This window comes from Chiloscyllium plagiosum, unplaced genomic scaffold, assembly GCF_037043375.1.
Source record: "Chiloscyllium plagiosum isolate Xiang-an unplaced genomic scaffold, Cpla_swu_hap1 HiC_scaffold_14, whole genome shotgun sequence".
Classification (NCBI taxonomy): domain Eukaryota; kingdom Metazoa; phylum Chordata; class Chondrichthyes; order Orectolobiformes; family Hemiscylliidae; genus Chiloscyllium; species Chiloscyllium plagiosum.
This window is the reverse complement of record NW_028270152.1, coordinates 104,708,426-104,729,961: the sequence shown is the minus strand read 5'-3', so window position 1 is coordinate 104,729,961 and position 21,536 is coordinate 104,708,426. Positions and strand designations below refer to the sequence as shown.

Genomic DNA, 21,536 nt, shown 5'->3' with positions numbered 1-21,536 from the left:
ACAATCATCCACTTTATGATGTTAACCTGTAAACTCCCTACTTCCAATTCCCTGCAAATTTCTCATTGAAATTCCTTGTGGACTCAAATTCCAGTACCATTTCAGGTGGAACGTTCCAGATTCTGACAACTGTCTGTTCATTCAGAAACTGCTGAAGTCCATGATGACTCTGGGGATACAAAGGGCTGAATTGAGAGATGTGATGCAGTCCCTGAGCTCCCATTGAGATGCATTGGAACAGTACAGGAGGCTGAGGGCAGTGTAGGTGTGAGCAGACAATGAAAATGACTGGGCTGCACTGTGAGGGCTGCTTGGATCAATGAGAGTGTTTTGGAGTTGGATGTAAACAAATTGAGATGAGACAGGGAGAAGGTGAAGCTGAAACTCTGTTTTACTTCAGGCCATTCAGAAATTCACAGTCCCAATGGGAATAGTCAATTTGCCAGTGATACCTGTGGAGTATTTAAGTTTTTAAAAGTACAACAGATCAGCTTAAGTAAAGATTTTTTTTAGTATAATGGGCATGTTTGAAGTGAAGGAAGGTTGCTCACTTATTTAAATTCTCTTAATGGGAGTAACTAGATGAATGTAGTGAGATGTTGTTACAGGAGACCTCAGACCTGTGGTGTGCTCCTCTTGCACAATGTGGGACATAAGGGATGCTTCCAGTGTCCGTGACGGCTATGTGTGCAGGCAGTGTGTCCATCTGCAGCTACTGAGAAACTGTTTTTCAGACCTGGAGCTGTGAGTGGACTCACTGTGGAGCAATACTGAGAATGTTAGGGACAGCACGGTTAGTGAGTTAGTCACACTGCAGGGGAGAGTTACACAGGCAGAAAGGGAATGGGTGACCATCAGATCAAGTAAAAGGCTCAGGAAGGAAGTGCAGGACTCACCAGTGATCATTCCCCTTCTCAAACAGATACTGTGCACCGCTTGGGATTCTATAAGGTTGGGAACAGGTGGGGTGGACTCTCAGGGGAAATCAGCAACAGCCAGGTTCATGACACCACAGATAGCTCCGCTGCACAGAACGGGAGGAGGGAGAATGGCAGAGCTATAGTAAGAGGGGATCCACTAGTCAGGATCAGAGACAGGCGCGTCTTTGGCCACAGACATGAATCAAGGACAGTGGAATTGAACCCCGGTCCATTTATTGATAAATGCACAGACCAATAAAGGTCAGCGTCCCAAATGCAACCTTCAGCACTTGGTCACCCTGAAGCTCTACTTTCCAGGGACTATGCACTTGTTCTGAGCTCTTCAGAGGGATTGAAGGGGACAGGGAGAAAACAGGAACAGGGTTGTGTTGCAGATCTATATAATAACTGTCTCCCTCGCCTGTCGGTTTCTCCCCCCGCCTCGGTCTCCCACACCCCATCGTGCCTCCACCCCCACCGCAGGGAAAAGACCTTGTGTATTTACCATATCCATGCCCCTACTGATTTTATAAACCTCTATAAGGTCAGCCATCAGCATCTGACACTCCAGGGAAAACGGTGTATTCAGCCTCTCCCTGTAGCTCAAATCCTCCAACCCTGGCAACATGCTTGTAATACTATTCTGGCCACTTCCAAGTTTCACAATATTGATTTGATAGGAAGGAGACCAGAATTGCACGCAATATTCCAAGAGTGACCTAACCAATGTCCTGTACAGCCGCAATATGACTTCCCAACTCCTGTACTCGGTACTCTGACCAATAAAGGAAAGCATACTAAACACCTTCTTCACTATCCTATCTACCTGCGATTGCTTTCAAGGAGCTATGAACCTGCATTCCAAGGTCTCTTTGTTCAGGAACACTTCCGAGGACTATACCATTAAGTGTATACACCCTGCTAATATTTGCTTTTCCAAAATGAAGCACCTCACATTTATCTAAATTAAACTCTAACTGCCAGTCCTCAGCATATTCGACCCTCTGATCAAGATCCCGTTTTAATCTGAGGTAATCCTCTTCACTGTCCACTACACCTCCAATTTTGGTGTCATCTTACTAATACTTCCAATATTCACATCCAAATCATTTATATAAATGATGAAAATTAGTGGATCCAGCACCAATACTTTGTGGCACTCCACTGGTTACAGGTCTCCAACCTGAAAAGCAACCTTCTACCACCACCCTCTGTCTTCTACCTTTGAACCAGTTTTGTATCCAAATGGCTAGTTCTCGCTATCTTCCTTGAGAACTAACCTTGCTAACCAGTCTCCCATGGGGAACCTTGTTGACCACCTTACTGATGTCCATGTTTCCACCGCTTTGCCCTCATCAATCCTCTTTATTACTTCTTCAAAAAAGTTGACTCATGTTCATGAGAGGTGATTTCTCACACACAAAGCCGTTATTAATACCCAGGAATTAACTCTGTACATTGGGGTCTGCGTCACCCAGTTATAGCTGTTAATATTCTGGATAAAGTTCATGTACACCAGCTTTGTGTTAGTGACTGTGTCTTGAATCTTGTTAATAACACCAGTGCCGGTTAGTTCGTTTTGAAAGGCAGTCCCTTCCGCCTGCTCTGTCTCCTCCATCCCCACCATAGACAGTAAGTGGGAGGAGCTCATGGATATTCCATGTGAGAGAGATTGAGAAAATCTTCCCTTCATTCCACTAGCCCACCAGGAAATGGTGGTAGTGTCCTTACCTCTGAACCACGAGGTTTGGGTTGAAAGTTGAGTAACAGCATCTTTGAAGCGGCTGATTGGAAAACATGCCCAAGCTCCCAGCTGTCCCTGCCTGAGCCTCCAAACAGAATCTTCCCTGTAGTTTCTCGTCTGTCAGACTCTCCCATTGCTCAGTTTGTCCAGGATCCCCTCCTGCTGCTGCACTGCTCCTGTCCGTCACTGACCTGCCCATCCCCCAGTGTCCTCCACATTCATTCATTGTTGACAATCCCATTGTCCCAGTCCTCCAGCCCCGCTCCCTCCACTCTATTGGGCAGCAGATGCTGTCAATCACCCAGGCTCCTGTGTGATCTGGAGCATGCGCTGTAGGAGGGGCTGGATTCTGGATTAGTGGTGCTGGAAGAGCACAGTAATTCAGGCAGCATCCGAGGACAGGCCTCGGATTTTGCCTGTCCTCCGATGCTGCCTGAATTGCTGTGCTCTTCCAGCACCACTCATCCAGAATCTGGTTTCCAGCATCTGCAGTCATTGTTTTTACCTCTGTCGGAGGGGCAACCAGTGCACGGGCGCAGTGCTGGCCAATTGTTGGCGTATGTGCAGTATGGGTCAGTGCCAGGGAGGGAGGCTGTGTATGTGTGGGATTAATCTGTCATTGGCTGCTCCCTCCCTTCCTCCCTCTGAGAACAGAACCCAGGGGCATGATCCCAGCCCTGCTATCGTGACAAGTGGTTGGGGTATCAGTGGGGGGGGGAGAATTTTGCAGAAAGTTATCAGAACTCGTGTGAAGATTCAGGAATGTTATGGAAAGGAACAAGGATGGGCCAGCATTTAAAGTTCTAATTTGGTTCACTTTAGTTCAACGAGATATGATTTGGCCAGTGTGTGCAGGATGGTTCTTATGAGAGGGTCGGTGTGGGGAAAATAAATAAGAGATTCCAGATTGGGGAAAAAAAATCAGTTTGGGTCTGACCAGGAAGGAAACCCTGGGAGGTGGGAGGAGGATTCACCAACACCTAGGAGGCTCTGAGTCAGAGTAATATACTTGATTAGATTAGATTTCCTACAGTGTGGAAACAGGCCCTTCGGTCCAACCAGTCTACACCGACCATCGGAAGAGTAATCCACCCAGACCCATTTCCCATTGCCAATTCACCTGACCTGCGCATCTTTGGATTGTGGGAAAAAACCGGAGCACCCAGAGGAAATCCACGCAGACATGGAGAGAATGTGCAAACTCCACACAGACAGTCACCCAAAGCTGGAATCGAACCTGGGACCCTAGTGCTGTGGGGCAGCAGTGCCATCGTGCCACCCCCTTTTTTTGGTTCATAGCCTGCAGGCAGGAGCTAGGAAGCTGAATTCAAGGAGAGGAGAGAGAGAGTGTGAGAACTGGGTGTGGAGGAAAGAAGTGAGGAGATTGATTTGGTCTTCAGTTAACAAGAGAGAAAAATTGTGAGACTGAGATTTAAAGCTTTGGGGCAACAAGGAAACTACAATTTATTACGATCATTGTCTTATAAAGATCCTTCCGGTATTAACGGTGGTATCTTGTTTTCTCCGTACGGTACTGAAATGGTGGATTTGCAGATGAGAAATTCAGATTGAACTTCATGTTCAGTTTTGATAGTTACTTGATCCGTGCTGATCTGGATATCATTGGGCTTTTCATGTGGAAGGAAAGGTGAGTATTCTGTTCGTGGGTGAATATTTCACATATCACTGTGACTGGAAACATTACTGAGACACAGCCAAGTCCATGTTAGTGTGGTGACTGTGGAGAGAGAGTTCGTTTGTTTTTAAAAGTCTGAAAAACATGGCACATTTTCCAGGAACAATTAAGTTACAGATTTGTTTTGTATGAGGACAAGGTTTTAATTATCCATGCAACCAAAAAGAGACCAGGATACCTGCACCATGGAACAAACGATGAAAACGGGATTGTTGTAAAGGAGTTAATTATCAATCGTGGCTTGTAATCCATTGGCGTTGTCGCGTCGGTTCCAGCGCCGTGGGGAAATACTGGAAATGTGATGAATGTAATGTAGGTTTCAGTTATTAAACTGTAAAAAGTGCAGAAGAAATTTACAGGGATTTTTGCCAGGGCTCAGGGATCTGAGTTATAGGAAGAGGTTGGACAAGCGAGGATTTTTTTTTTGTTTAGAGCAGAGGAAACAGAGGAGGATCTTTTCTCGAAGTCTATAAGACCATGAGAGGCATGGGTAAGGTGAATGCACTCAGTCTTTTGACCAGGGAATCGAGGACTGGAGGGCATCAGTTTAAGGTTACAGGAGAATGAATGAAAGGGAACCTGAGGTGCAACTGTTTTACACAGAGGGTGGTATGTATATGGACTCAGCTGCCAGTGGAAGTGGTTGAGGTGGGTACATTAACAATATGTAAAAACATTTGGACAAATACACGGATAGCAAAGGGTCAGAAGCAGAAGGGCCAAGTGCAGGGAAATGGGGTTCGCGTGGATGGACATTCTGATTGGTTTGGGCCCAAGGGCCAGCCTCTGCTCTAGGATGCTGTGACTCCAAGTATATTTACTATTTCTCCTGCTATCTCTGGTAGCACCCTGTGATGTATTTCATCTGAGCAAGGAGATTGTCTACCTTTACCGCCATAAGCTTGCCCAGCTCTAAAGCTTTTGTGATGATGGTTGTTTCTTGGTCCTCACCTTCCTCAGTCTCCTTATCAAGTACTGGCATGTTCTTCGTATTCTCCACTGTGAAGACTGACTGCTGTGTACTCATATTCCTGAACCCTGCTGGATAGGAATAACTGGGCACAGAACTCTGAGAGGTCATCTTTGAGTCTTTATTGATGAGACATGGCAGGTACCTTGATAGTGTACATGCAGAGCACCTCCAGGCAGCATCAGGTAACCCCCCCCCCACCGTCTGGTGTGCCACTCCCATTCTTATACCTTTGTGGTTTGTGGTTTTGAATGGACGCTGTCTCTCAATATTATCTCCATGGCAACGGCAGTTAAAAAGTCAAGTTCAGCTCAACACTTTGTGGTTAAATCACATACCCCTCTCCCACACCCCTGTGGCTCAGTCAGGTATCTGACAGGCACTTCAGTTTCAGTGGGACTGTCTGTCAGGATTCTGATGTGGAAGAGCGGGTGTTGGAGCGGGGTGGGCAAAGTTAAAAACCATGCATCACCATGTTGTACTTTCAAATAAACCTGTTGGACTATAAGCTTTTGCAGTGTGCTGTGAGTTTTAACTTCATCAGGATTATCTCTATGGTAACAGTTAAGTGCTTCAACAATTACAGAGGCCATATGTTCCCCACACAATAGGTTCCCCTCTAGCAGTGTAAACTGCTATTCTGGCCCTGGGGATAGCTACTCAATCCCATCTGGCTTTCTGTTGATCTTTAAAGTTTTTCTAATCTCCTAGTTTCTCCATGGTCTTTGCCAATTTGTATGCTTTCTATTTCAATTTGATAGACTCCCTTATTTCCTTAGCCACCCATGGCAGATTACTCCTTTTCCTACAGTCCTCCCTTTTCACTGATATATACTTTTGCTGAGCAGTTTGAAAAAATCTTTGATATTCCTCCACTGTCCGTCAACTGTCCCACCCTAAAGTCTTTGCTTCCAGTCTACATTAGCCAACTCCTGCTTCATCCTATTGTAGTCTCCTTTGTTATAGCACAGGATCTGGATTGGATTTAATCTTCCCGCTTTCCAACTATATTCTAAATTCAATCATACTTAACACAAGTCTTTTTATCAGATTATGAGGTGAGGCGATGTTACCTGGGTGTTTTGGTTTTCATTGTCAGAGACCTTGGCTTTGTAATAAAGTACAGGATAGATATTCACAACAGAGTATTCTGGACGGTGTGAATGTACTACACAGCCTAAAACCATACATCACTGTCTCACCTCCGTTCACATGATTTGAAGATGCCGGTGTTGGACTGGGGTGTACAAAATTTTAAAATTCACACAACCCCAGGTTATAGTCCCTCAGGTTTATTTGGAAGCACACTCGATTTCGGAGCGTTGCTTATTCATCATGATCCAATTAAACCTGCTGGACTATAACCTGTTGTTGTGATTTTTAACTCACCTCAGTTTAAAATTGCAAAATCATTATCTCCTACATACTTCCTCACTATCTCATCCACCTGACTATCCTGCTTTTTCTGAAAATCTCCTTTGGTGAAGGTGGTGAGTTTTGGATTCAGCTTTCCAGTTTTTACCGTAAGAAGATAAGCCCTGGGCCCAGGAGAGGCAATGCAGCCCTTCGAACCAGCTCCACCATTTAAGACCATGATGATTGAGCTCACCTCGCTCTCAGCTGGATTTTCCCACCTGCTCTCTCTCACCCTTCATCTCATTGCAAATGTAACATCTGTATCTCTTCAGTAAATTTGCTCATTGTCCTGGCATCCACTGCATTTTGAATAAGGAATTCCCCAGATTCACAGCACATTGAGATAAGTACATTCTTCTTCATGAGAATAGAATAGAGTCCCTCCAGTGCAGAAATAGGGTATTCGTCCATGGAGTCCACACCAACCCTATAATGAGCATCCCATTCAGACTCACCCATTCCCTGTATTTCCCATGGTTAATGGCTTAACCTGCACAGGCATGGACACTGTGGGAATTTAGCACAGCCAATCCACTTAACCTGCACATCTTTGGACTGAGAGATGAAACTTGAGCACCCAGAGGAAACTCGCACAGACACGGGGAGAACGTGTAAACTCCACACAGTCGCCTAAGGCTGGAATCAAATCCAGGTCCCTGACGCTGTGATTCAGCAATGCTAACCATTGAGCCACCTCTGCTTAAAGTCTGTTCCTCCTATTAACCACCCCACGCCCCAGTTGGCTGAATCTATATTCCTTACATCAGAAAATCAGATTGTGGAAGCAGATGTCTCAGTAAAACTCAGTGACAGTCCATATGTTCTGTGTGTCTGAATGGCGATCCTATACATAACACCCTCCAGTCTACACTTTTCAATCACTTCCCAGAGACAGGGCTCCAGTGGCTTCATGGGGACTACAACTCCCACAAGCCCTGAGGCAGGGACCACACGTGTGTGGGGAAACCCAGCGCTGTGCATGTACAGAAAATGGGTGGGTTTTGGAGCATGTGCTTTGGGTAGGTATACTTTGCGGAAAGTATTTCACACTGTGATTGGCTGGAGGAGGAATGCATCTGCTCATAGTATTGATCAGTTGGGGGGTCAAAGTGTCACTACACCCATGTAGGACCACTCTCCATCCCCAATTCATTGTAATGGTGGGAATCAACTAATGGGAAACAAAGAAGGATCTGACCCATTCTCCCAGACTGAAGGTTCTTCTGTCCAGGATCTGCCACCTCCCTTTCTGTTTCCTTTTGTTTCATTCTGCTGTTACATTATTGACTTGCAGCAACTGAAGGGAAAGGAAGTGAACCCAGAAAGGGTGCAGAGTCTAACCAGGGACAGGAAGTGGTGCCACGGATCTGTTTATCAGTAACTCCATGAGAATGGGGAGGGTGTACATTAGGGGGTAGCAGAGTCAGAATGGTGGGAGAGAGTAAGTGGGCTGGAGGGTTACAGCTTTGGGGGAAGGAAGGGGAAAAATATTCCAGAGAAACTAGAATTGTCTGTTCTGTATTTCTAATCTGTACATATTCCTTTATACAGGGTGCGAGATGGTGAAAATCTGCAGAATGAAATCTCAGAATCATGTGCAGATCATGATGAAGTTACCCAGTGTTTGAAGAACCAAAGATAGAGAATCATTCGGCCAAAATCCTGCAACACTCTACCTCCCAGCATTGTCGGTCTATCTGCACCAAATGGACTGTGAATGGTTCAAGCCGGCAGCTCACTACCATCTTCTCAAGGGTAACGAGAGATGGGGTATAAATGCTGGCTAAGCCAGTGGTGCCCATATCCTGGAAACGGTTTCTATCTCTAGTTGCTAAAACCCAGTTGATGTTACTGCAGGATGATTAGGGAGGCTGAGTACATACTCCAGGAGGCAGCACCATCACATTACCCCTGCCGATACCCACACAGTAACACCGCAACGTCACTGGAACAAAAGGCAGTGAAACCAAAGGAGGACTTCGATATAGTTCTTCGAGGTAAAGTCATGAAAGAGGATTGGAGCACAGCAGGGACAGGAGACTGAGCTGGATGGTTAGCTGTTTCCCATTGAATGGTGGAGCAGGATTGAAAGGCTGAATGGTCTCCTCCTGCTGCTATCTTCCAGGTATGTATATAGGTAGGAAGAAGTAGGCAGGGCAGGGATTCTCCAGGAGATTGAACTTCCACATCTTTTTTCAGTGAGGGATGGTTTGATGGATTTTATTTAACATTTATCTTTAACACAAGGTTTGTAAAGTTTGGTTTTAAAATGTTGTAAAAGTTTTTTGCACAGCAAATAAAATTAAAGAAAATAAATTAAACTGTCTGAATATAACAGTTTTAAAACTTTCAACCTCCTGTAAAACAAAATCCTGTCTATTCCCGGACCCCATCACTTTCCAGCTACTCAAACTCCGGGAAAATATTCCCTCCCTGTCTGAACCTTTGGTTTGATTTAACTGCTTTTCCGTTCTAGTTCTGTGAGCTGTGAAGCGTTCTTTTTCCCCATTTCTCCGACCCAGAAATATTATCACAGTAACTTTCCCACCATCAAAATCATCATTACGCCATTTTGATTTTGGTTAACATAATCACCAGCAGTGCAAAAGTGAGGACCGCAGATGCTGGAAGCCAGAGCCTAGATTAGAGTGGTGCAGGAAAAGGGCTTTTACCAAAACGTTGCTTTACCTACTCCTTGGATCCTGCCTAACTTGCTGTTCTTTTCCAGCACCACTCTAATCTAGACATATCATCACCAGCAGTAACCAATCATTTGTGTAACCAATTGAAGATTTCCAAACAAAGCCCATTACGGGCCAAGCAAACCATTACAAGTGACAAAGTGAGAAGGGACTAAATCAAAGTAGAGTTGTATGGAGGGGGCAGCGGTGGAGATAAAGCACTGTATCCCCTGCGGTGCCCACCTCTATCTCAAGGCATCGAGAGCATTGATACACAGCACATGCTCCTTCTCCAAGGACATCCTGCTGTGTAGCCTTTATCCTCAATCATAGAATAGAATCCCGACAGTGTGGAAGCAGAGCATTGGCCCATCAAATCCCACCGACCATCAGAAGAACATCCCAGCCAGAGCACTCCATCCCTGCAACAGTGCATTTCCCATGGCTGATCCACCTAGTCTGCACATTCCTGGACACTGTGGACAATTTAGCACGACTGGTCCACCTAACCTGCCTATCTTTGGACTGTGGAAGATAGCACCTGGAGGGGACCCACACTATCATGGAGAGAATGTGGAAACTCGACATTGACCAAGGCTGGACTCCAACCTTGTCCGTGCTGCTGTGAAGCAGCAGTGCTACAATCATAATTTAAATCAAAACAGATTATCATTGCTTATTGTCACATTGCTGTTTGTGGAGACTAACTGCACAGAGAGACACCTTGAGGTTCAGAAAGTGGCAATATAAATTCAGTCAACTCCAGCCCAGTTAATGTGATGAACAACCACAACATCAAAACTCCAACGGTGTCGTCATATACAAGGTCCTGTGCTGATTCTGATGGACAGTAACTCCAGAATCAGAGTCCTGCAGTGATGTGTGAACTCTACCCCACACGGAGCAGGTGGGTGACCACTTCCCTGTGACCACTCACTGGGCTCTCAGTCGTGTTGAAGACTCAGCAAATCCTTTGTCACACAGAGAGGTAAACAGCTCCTAACCAGTGTGAACCCGCTTGGGTCTCAGGGGACAGGATGAATAACTGAATCCTCTCTCACACACTGACCATATGAATGGCCTCTCCCCTTGTGTGGGCTCGCTGGGGTCTCAGGGGGCAGGATGAATCACTGAATCCCCCCCTCACACACTGACCATCTGAATGGTCTCTCCCCTGTGTGGGCTCACTGGGGTGTCAGCAGGTGCTGCATTTGAGTGATTCTCCCCCCACACTGAGAGCAAGTGAATGTCCTTTCCCCCAGAGTGAGCTCGCTGGTGTTTAAGCAGGTCACTGCGTGAATCCTTTCCCACACACTGAGCAGGTGAATGGCCTCTCCCCGATGGGAATGCACTGATGTCTCCGCAGATGGGAGATTTGAATGAATCCTTTCACACACATGGAGCAGGTGAAGGATCTAAATCCACTGTGTCATCTCTCGTGTCTTAGCAGATTGTAAGATCGAGTAAACCCTTTCCCATATGTGAGGCAGGTGAGCGGCCTCTCCGCAGTGTGACTGTGTCAGTGAGTGTCCACTGGGAGGGGTAGGTAAATTCCTTCCCACAATCTCCACTTTTGCGTACCCTCGCCCTGGTCCTGTCATAATGGTGTCTTCCCAGATCACATGACCGGTTAAATATTCGACCACATGCAAAATATGGGAATGATTTGTCTGGGCTGAGAATGCTGCGTTCTCCTTCCATATTACCGATAAGGATCTGGACCTGTGCAATTGGACGACTCTGCAGTCGATGTGATGTTAAAGCTGAGTTTCCCATCTGGGAGCTCTCTCTCTATGTAAAACAAGGTTTTCCCTATCATTATTACAACCCCCAATACCAGTTCTCCTGTCAGTTCTCCTGAACTTCTAAATTAGGACTAATGCAATGACCTCAGTAATGTGCCTTTTTCTCACTTGTTTCTGAAAGTAAATTAGGACCATTTTGAATAACTTTGTGCAATTTACCAGAAGAACCCATACCTATTCTATTATTTACAAGTTTTAATCCATGGGAAATTTGTTAGCTTCTCCAATGACCGTTATAATGTTCTGACCACTTCTACAGAGCTAATGTAAGTCAATTCTAACAATTATCAATAGATTGTATCTAAACAGGATGTCCCACAACAGGAAGTGCTCTGACACTCAATGCCCGTAAGTTGTGTTTTTTTCTTAAAGCCCCTCATGCTTCTGGCAATCTGGCAATACAATTGAAGATATTTTATACAGTAGCCTTACAGTCTCAATTGCCAGTTCCAGTCCATGAAGCAGCCAGTTACACACACCAGTGACTTGAATTCTGACGACAGTGTTGCCCTGGCAGGAGAGATTGAAGAGCATGACACTGTCTTCTCTGGAGTATCTAAAATGAAACACTTGAAATGAACAAAATTCTTCAAAAGCTCGATAGGACAGATACAGGAAGGATGTGCTCCCTGGCTGGTGTATCTGGAATGAAGTCAGCACTAACTGTGGTATCTTTACCCAGCATCCCCTTTAGCTGCATCAATGTTTAAGATGTATTTGCTGCTCTAATTCCACTCTCTTGATCACTCCCATTTGTAATGGCTGTACTGTTGGGGGCCATGCAAATTTATAACATTTGATTCAATCCATCCCAAAGTCTTTCTGTATAGGTGTCTCACTTCTGTTCACAGAGACTCTCAATCAATCTGACTTCTTCACAATCCCTGCTCTGATATTTCCTTAGAGGGCTCAGAATGAAATGTTCACAGAAGGACAAAAAGAGGCTGATTGGCTCATCAGCTCTCCAAAGGATCACCTCACCAAATGCCATTCTTTACCTTTACCCCATAAACATTCCCATTCATCCCCTTCCAATGACTGTTCAATTCTATCCTCTTCATTGTACCTGGCTCCACCACACTCTTTGGCAGTGCATTCCTGACCATAAACTTTCTCTGCATGAAAACATTTTGTCTCATGTCACATGTACTTCTTTTATGAATCCCTTTACATCGGTGCCTCCTCATTATTGATTATTTCCTGAATGAGAACAGTTTATCCTGATCTACTCTCACGAGACCCCTCTTGAAGGTACCTTTACCCACTATCCTCTGGGATGGTGAATATCTCTCCCGGTCACAGGAGACCAGTACGAGACCATTCAGGAGCTCTCACTTTGGGACTGGGTTCAGTACATCATCCAACCTCACTGTACTCCAGTGAATACACACTGGGGAGAGGCCATTCACCTGCTCTGAGTGTGGGAAGCAGTTCACTCCAACTTGATGAAACACCATCGAGTTCACAACTAACCACAGTGATTGGATTTGTTGTTTGTTCATGGGATCATGGCATCACTTGCTGGGGCAGCATTTGTCATCCATTCTGACTGCCCAGGAGATGGTTCAGAGTCAACCACATTATTCAGGGTCTGGATTCACATGTCGGTTGGACCAGGTCAGAATAAACAGTTTCCCAGACCCAATGACATGAAGAGTTGTTTACTGGTCTATTATCCTATTTCAGAAATAATAATGAATAATTTTTGCAGTTGAATTAAAAGTGAAAGACCAAAATGGGTTTTATTCTGATTGAGCACGTCCTCCTGTTTTCTCAGTTGTTATTGACAGTCTCATCCCCCTCGCACCAGAACCTGTTCCAGAGAGTGTTACAGAAAAGGCAGAATGGTCAGCTGCAGCTGGTCACCTGACCGGTCACTGGACCCAAAGGTTCACTCTCCACAGATGTTGCCAGATCTGCTGACGTTTTCCAGCAATGTCTGTTTTTATTCCTGATTTCCCAGCATTTGCAGATGGTTAGTTTTTCAATATTGATCTTGTCTGTTGCAGAGGAGTTTATTAATGAGTTTGGAGGGTTTTGAAAATTGCAAGTTAGGCCACAAATCAGCCATGATCATCCTGAATGGCAGAGAAGGGTTGAGGGGCTGAATGGCCTCCTCCTGTTCCAATGAAAGTTGTCCATCTGCAGCTTGTGGTAACTTTCCCCCTCACTGTTCACTTCACATCCATGTCTAACACACTGTTATTGACTGAACAAACCTCCTGTGTTTGAGCTAAACCTGCTAATGTTCAGTGGCTCCCTCTCCTGCCTCTCGGGTTTAACTCTCATCATGGAATGCTGTCTCGTATTACTGCGGGAATGCCCACAAAGGGCTCAGCCTGGATTTTGTATCCCCTGAGACCCACAAACCCGGTTTATTTCCTTCTTCCTCTTTCATTCTGGCTATTGAACACTCAGTTTCAATCCAATCTCCTGTCATGATCTTCAACGTGTCCATGTGGGTGGACGAGAGGCAGCTGGGATTTAATGAAGAGAAGTGGGGATTAGGCAGAAGAATGAGGAGAGCTGACAGCAAAGGCAGTTCTCATTGTAACGGCAGAGTTTCTACATGACCCAGTGAGTGGTGAGGCACCTGAGATTGTGGGGGAGTCAGATTTTGGATCAGGGATTTGGAAAAGCACTCAGACACTGACTGACCTGTCCATCTGATTGTTAACTCAGACAAAAAGACACAAAGAAAGAGGCACATTTAGATAGCACCTTTGATGACCTGGGGCAATGAAACATGCTTTAAACCCAATGATTTCAGCCTCAGATCTCTGAAAATACAGTCACAAAGCTTCCTACTTGAACCAAGTTGTCTCTCCAGCGTCCTTTTTTCTTGAGAATAGAGTTTTAAGCTGTGTTGCCATTCCTGGTGATTGTCACCTCTGTGTCCTTGTAAGATGTATGACTGTACCTTTATTTTCCTGTTCCCTGTGAGCGACATCAACAGCAGAAACAGGTCCTGACCTGTGCGGGTTTCGGTTGGAGTATTTATATTTACAAATGTATTCTCACCATCGCGTACAGTGTGAAATTGCTGTAAAACAGAAGGAAAGGAGTGAGAGAGCACCCACAGAAACACAAAGGCAGCATGTGTAACTGAGCTGAATGAACCTGGCATGAGGAAAACGTGTCGACAATCACAACTAGTTAGAATTACAGGATCTCTGAGGTGCACAAAGAGACTATTCGGTCCATCGAGTCTGCAATGACCCTACCTCCATAACCCACATTTACCATGGTAAGCCCAATCCACCTAACCTACACACTACAGGCCATGTTAGCACGGCCAATCCAGCAAACCTGCACATCTGTGGGAGGGTCATAGATTATGTCTAGTGCTCAGAATTGTGGATGAAGGCTCACAAATACTTGACTCTGACACAAATGCTCTGTTTTTTTTCAAAATAAAATCTGGGGGAAACTGCAACTGGAAACATTTCTGATTATCTCAGGAGGAAGAGAATTCAAAACTCGTGCCATTGACCCAGAGGGCGCAGTGATAGTTACAGATGTCTGGGAACCATCAGAAATGTAACAGGTTGTGAGCAAGGTGGGGGTGAGACAAGGACAAAAAGACATTCTGTCACACGGGGGAAGGCAGGAGAAATTAAACAGCAGAAATGGTAGTCTCTCAAGGCCACAGGGAATGGAGTTAGGGCTGGGAAAGAAACAAGGAAACAAGGTGAGCAGCTGCCAAAGAAATACTTTGAAAAAACAGATTATAACAACAAAGAGGACAGAGTTCACAGTCTGAAATTGTTGCTGTCATTGGTGAGTACAGAACGCTGTAAAGCCTGGATAGTTCTATTACAGCCAACACATACAGGATGGACAAAGTGGCCTCGATCTGTGCTGTAACTTACTGACAAATTTATTCTGACGTTTGGAATTCAGGTCGGCTGATATTCATAAATTCTCAAATTGGACTTGAGTTTAATATTCTGGAGAAATGTCAAATAAATCGCAATGATCCCATTCTGCAGACTTTAGTCCATAGCCCTGCATGTTCTAGCGTTTCAGTTACATCCATGTCCTTTTATTCTAATGTGATGCCGACTACTGCCTCTACCTCCCCATCAGTGAGTTCCTGCTCCCCACCATCCACTCCCCTTCTTTCTGAGAATTAGTTTCAATCTAAAACCTCCAGTTTCTGACCTCTCTGTTATGAATAGCTCCTTCCTATTCACTCAATCTGGATTCCTCAGCATCTTATCACTTCAATTAAATCTCAGCTCATCCTCCTCGGAAAACATCCCCAACTTATCCAACCTTTCCTCAGAGCCGACATTCTCCAATCATGGAAACATTCTGATCAATCTCCTCTGTACCCTCTCTGGTGAGAACTCATCAACGTGGGGACGAGGAGTGAGTGCAGTACTTTAACCATGGATTAACTGGTGTTCCTGACATTTCCCGTGTCACCTCCGTGTTCTTGTGCTTGTCGCTGATACAGGAAGGGTCCTGGTTTTCCCACATGGAACTGGATGTGCACTCCATGGGGCTGGGATTCCCTACCATTTGTTAACTAATCCTAAATTAACTCCAGATTAAGACAAGATTATCAGATTCTCAACAATCAACTTGTTCCATTATTCTCAAGTCACCTTACTTTTTAAAATTATTACTACCTAAACACAACAGGCTTTAATTTGCTGAACAAGTATTCAGATGTATTCTCTGTTCGAATCACTTGAAGATTATTACCTTCAGCTACATTTGGTGAATTGAACACTGATTGTAAATATATGAATATCAAATGGATTTGAGTTTGATGATAATTAATATAGTCTGACATTCGTGTTGATTAATATGAATATAAACAGCAATGGGTTTGATTCATACCTGCCCTCTGGGCAATTAGGCATGGGCAGTAAATGCTGCCGGGTCAGCGACACCCTTATCCTGTGAATGAATAAAGGAAAATAAAAGTCTCTACCCAGTGTGAATCTGTACATGTTCAACAATGTTGGGAACATTTCCAAAACTAAGTTCTCTATATTCAAAAAACGTTATGAACTGCCAATACCATTGTTCATTACTTGGTGAGAATAAGAGAAAAAAAAATCCTTCAACTTGTGGTTATGAGTAAATTCACTGGTGACTCAGCAGGATGGATGCCTGAGTGAATCCCTTACCCCCCCGCTCCCCCCCCCCCCACACACACACGCAATAGACAATAGACAATAGCTGCAGGAGTAGGCCATTCAGCCCTTCAAGCCTGCACCGCCATTCAATATAATCATGGCTGATCATTCCTAATCAGTATCCTGTTCCTGCCTTATCTACATAACCCTTGATTCCACTATCTTTGAGAGCTCTATCCAACTCATTTTTAAATGAATCCAGAGAGTGGGCCTCCACTGCCCTCTGGGGCAGAGCATTCCACACAGCCACCACTCTCTGGGTGAAGAAGGCTCTCCTGAGCTCTGTCCTAAATGGTCTACCCCGTATTTTTAAGCTGTGTCCTCTGGTTCGGCACTCACCCATCAGCGGAAACATGTTTCATACTGCCAGAGTGTCCAATCCTTTCATAATCTTATACGTCTCAATCAGATCCCCTCTCAGTCTTCGAAATTCCAGGGTATATAAGACCAGTCGCTTCAGTCTTTCAGTGTAAGGTAATCCCACCATTCCACGAATTGACCTCATGAATCTATGCTGCACTCCCTCAATAGCCAGAATGTCTTTTCTCAAATTTGGAGACCAGAACTGCACACAGTACTCCAGGTGTGGTATCACCAGGGCCCTGTACAGCTGCAGAAGCACCTCTTTGCTTCTATACTCAATTCCTCTTGTTATGAAGGAGAAAGTGAGGTCTGCAGATGCTGGAGATCAGAGCTGAAAATGTGTTGCTGGAAAAGCGCAGCAGGTCAGGCAGCATCCAGGGAACAGGAGAATCGACGTTTCGGGCATAAGCCCTTCTTCAGGAATTATGCCCGAAACGTCGATTCTCCTGTTCCCTGGATGCTGCCTGACCTGCTGCGCTTTTCCAGCAACACATTTTCAGCTCCTCTTGTTATGAAGGCCAGCATGCTATTAGCCTTCTTCACTACCTGCTGTACCTGCATGCTTGCCTTCATTGACTGGTGTACAAGAACACCCAGATCTCTCTCTACTGCCCCTTTACATAAATTGATTCCATTGAGGTAGTAGTCTGCCTTCCTGTTCTTGCCACCAAAGTGGATAACCATACATTTATGCACATTAAATTGCATCTGCCATGCATCTGCCCACTCACTTATCTTGTCCAGGTCACCCTGTAATCTCCTAACATCCTCATCACATTTCACCCTGCCACCCAGCTTTGTATCATCAGCAAATTTGCTAATGTTATTGCTGATACCATCTTCTATATCATTAACATATATTGTAAAAAGCTGCGGTCCCAGCACGGATCCCTGCGGTACCCCACTGGTCACTGCCTGCCATTCCGAAATGGAGCCGTTTATCACTACCCTTTGTTTCCTATTAGCCAACCAATTTTCAATCCAATCTAGTACTTTGCCCCCAATACCATGCGCCCTAATTTTACTCACTAACCTCCTGTGTGGGACTTTATCAAAAGCTTTCTGAAAGTCCAGGTACACTACATCTACTGGATCTCCCTCGTCCAACACACACACACACACAGAGCAGGTGAACAGCTTCTCCCCGGGCTGTCTGGTTTGGCTCGTTTCCAGGTGGGAATGGGTAAAGAATTCCCTTCTGGCATTCCCCACATTTCCAGAGTCTGTCCCTAGTGTGGCTGCACTAGTGTTTTCATTTCAGATAAATGCTGGCAGACTGTTATACACACCGTTAGCACCACCCCACCCACCGCTCCCCCTCCCTCCTCCCAGAACCCAGTATAAAGCAGTAAACATTATCTCCTGCTGTGAAGGGACAGCCTGTATTGGTTTGAGTAGGAACACTGAGCAGATTTACCTCAATGACAATTTAATCGGTGACCAGATCAAGTTAAGTAGGTCCAAATAAAATGCATTATAGCACAGAAAGAGGCCCATCAAATCCAAGCTGTCTCTCTGTAGCAGAATCCAACATTCCCATTCCCCATCCGTCTCCCAAACTCTGAGATTTTATTTCCCTCAGACCTGATATATTTGTTTTTTTTAATCATTCATCGTCTTGCTTGCAACACCGTAATAGGCAGCATGTTCTGCATATTTCCAGCCAATACAGTCAGCAGAAACACTTGCTCATCTCCCACTTTCTCAAAACTTTACATCTGATCTTAATTGTTGCAGATCACCTATCGAATACAGATATTTTTGTCTGCTATATCTAGGTGTTATAATCTTATTCAGCTTTATCAAAAATATATTCAACTTGTTTACTTCAAAGAAAATCGCAATTTCTTCAAATCAATTCAGTGACTGCATTTTCTTCATCAGTGAACTACTCCAGTAAGTCTGTACGCCACACCCTGAAGATCACTCATATCCTTCCTTGTTGATGCCTATTCTGTTCCACAATCCAGACGAGACAAGTTTTCTGCAGAACAGCAGTAGCTTTATTATCGGACAGCCGGCGAGAGTTTCAAAGCGTCTCTGAAGTAGCCGAGTGTCTACTTGCAGAGACTCACCTTCACGAATCTCTGCCTTACCCACAGAGACAGTATATTTAATAGGAATTAGACAAAGGCATATCAGCCACATGGGCGATTGTCATCATATAGTTTAAAGTACGTAATTATGACCTTACAAAGCTTGATTTATGGCGATGTCCTGTGATAACGTGTGATGGATTACAGAAACTGATTATCGTATTGTTCATGTTTATGTGTTGATGGGAAGAGATTAAGGCAGAAGGGTTCTTCCTTCAGTTAATGGGGGATTCACTTACCTATGCTCATATGGAGGGGAGGTAAGATAATGGGACCGGGAGGCAGTTTAACAGGCTTGTACCCAGGACTCTCAGTCTTGTCTGGAAACGGCAAATTCCTCTGTCTGGGATTACGGGGGAATCCACATTTTTTCCTGCAATACGTTCTATTTCGAAGGTACAGTCCGCCTGCCCCTACTGAGGTGTTCTGTCTGTGTTGTAAGAGTACAGGCCTTGTATTCTTACAATACAGCAGTGAGACCTTTGGCAGGAGAATGTTTAACCCTTGAGTCGCCAATGCATCCTGAAAGAAAAGCGCAGCAGGTCAGGTAGCATCCAGGGAACAGGAGAATCGACGTTTCGGGCATAAGCCCTTCTTCAGGAAGGGCTTATGCCCGAAACGTCGATTCTCCTGTTCCCTGGATGCTGCCTGACCTGCTGCGCTTTTCCAGCAACACATTTCCAGCTCTGATCTCCAGCATCTGCAGACCTCACTTTCTCCTCCATCCTGAAAGAAAGCAAATTATGAAACAGGTCCCTCTGTGGTATTTTAACTTTCCCAGCCTGATCAGGAATCTGGTGACCAGAATTGGATGCAATGATTAACTGTGACCTAACTGGAGCTTTGTCAATGGTCAGCATTTTTTCCATGAGTATGTTACCATTCCCTCTATTAATGAAGCCCAGTATCCTTTACGTTTACTCAAAACACTTTATGTTCTCTCTCCTTTAATGATTTGTACACATTGCCCCCCATTCCTGCTGTCCTACTCCCTGTGTCTGTGCCATTCAAACATATATTCCCTTTCTACATTGCTTCTCTCAAAATTGTCAACTTACTGTGTGTTCTAAAGAAGAGACATATTCCACTCAAAATATTATCTCTCCCTCCACACATTCTACCCCCTGGAAAACAGAACAGGACAGCACCGGAATAATCGGCCCACCATGTCTGTGTGGACCATGATGCCATTCCAAACTAATTCCATCTGCCTGTACATGATCCATATCCCTGCCAACCCATGCCCGCTTATGTGTCAGCCCAAATGCCTCTTAAACATTGTGATTGCTTCTGCTTTTACCATCTCTCAGGCAAGTACATTCTAGTCACTGACCACCTCCTGCATAAGAAACTTGTCTGACACAACTCCCTTTTAACTTGTTCAGGTGTTGTTGGAAATGCTCAGCAGGTCATGCAGCATCTGTGAAGAAAAATCAGTTAATAATTAGGGTCTGGTCACCCTTCCTCAGATACGTTATCGCTGATTTTTCTTCACAGGTGCTGCGAGACCTGCTGAACTTTTCCCGAAAATGTTTTTGTTTCTGGTTTACAGCATCTGCAGTTGTTTTGGTTTTCATTTTCTTTAAACGTGCCCCCTCTCCCCTTAAATCTATGGCCTCTAGAATTTGTCGTTTCTATCTTGGTAAAAGACTCAGATTATTCACTCTGTCTGTGCCTCTTGGGTCACCCCGCAAGTGACAGCAATCCAAGTCTTTCCAACCTCTCCCAATCCAGAAAACATCCTGGTAAACCTGTTTTCAACCTTTCCAAAGCCTCCACATCCTCCTTATGCGGTGCTCAAAATGGCCCACAATACCCCAAAGGTGGCCTAATGACAGTTTTATATTCAGTCCCCTGAGAGAAGAAGGCAAGCCTGCCATCCACCTCCTTCACCACTTTCAGGGAGATGTGAACTTGTACCTGAAGATCCCTCTGTATATCAATGCTGCTCAGGGCCCTTCCGTTTAGTGTATACATTCCTCATGCAATGTGCCTCCCAAAATGCATCACCACACATTTGTCCAATTCAGATCTATCTGTAATTTCTCCGTATAACCTCCTAACTGACCTTTCTTGCTGTGTCCTTTGACAACATTCTTCACTGTTCACAGCTTCATCAATTGTACCATCTACAAACTTGCTAATTAAGTTGTTTACATTTTCATGTTATTCACTGATATATGTTGCAAACAACAGATGTCCCAGCTCTGATCCTTGTGGAACAACGGCACTGGCCACAGACCTCCAGCCGGCAACATGCCTCTGCACAACTGTTGCTGGGAGAAGTATCAAAGAGGAGCCCGAGTTTAGCAGCACACGTGACCTTTATTCAACGCTCCTTACTGTGGCATGATGGGAGCGTTCCCTATCGAGAACTCTGTGGCTCCCCCAGCCAAGTACAGCTGGGTTTCCTTCATGCGTTCCGGTAACATTTTCCCCCGACCCGACCTCCTGGGTTTGGAATGTCAGCTCGGATATTTCTGTGCTCCCTTTCCCAGTTTCTGGTTCTCTGTCCCTCTGCAACTTCCCCTCTCAGCTCATGTAGTTGCTTTGCCAGTTCTTTCAAGAATTGTTTAACCCTATCCTTGCCATTGCACATCTCGGGCACTCCCAATACCGCACCCTGTGGTATCTGCATAGTCCGTCCGGTCACTAATTGAAAGGGGGACTGCCCCGTTCCCTTTGCTGGGGT

The 21,536-nt window shown here is 45.0% G+C and overlaps 1 long non-coding RNA gene across 2 annotated transcripts in view; it reads left to right on the top strand.

Annotated features, from left to right (window-relative positions):
* The window catches only part of LOC148148109 (uncharacterized), a 105,612-nt gene that overhangs the window by 33,330 nt on the left and 50,746 nt on the right, over positions 1-21,536 (top strand). Inside the window, exon 7 of one of the 2 annotated variants that reach the window (XR_015759318.1) lies at positions 8,298-8,644. The exons of the other annotated variant lie outside the window; for it this stretch is intronic. This is a non-coding gene — a long non-coding RNA (uncharacterized LOC148148109). Of the gene's footprint in view, positions 1-8,297; positions 8,645-21,536 lie in introns of those variants that run through there. 2 annotated transcript variants of the gene reach the window in all.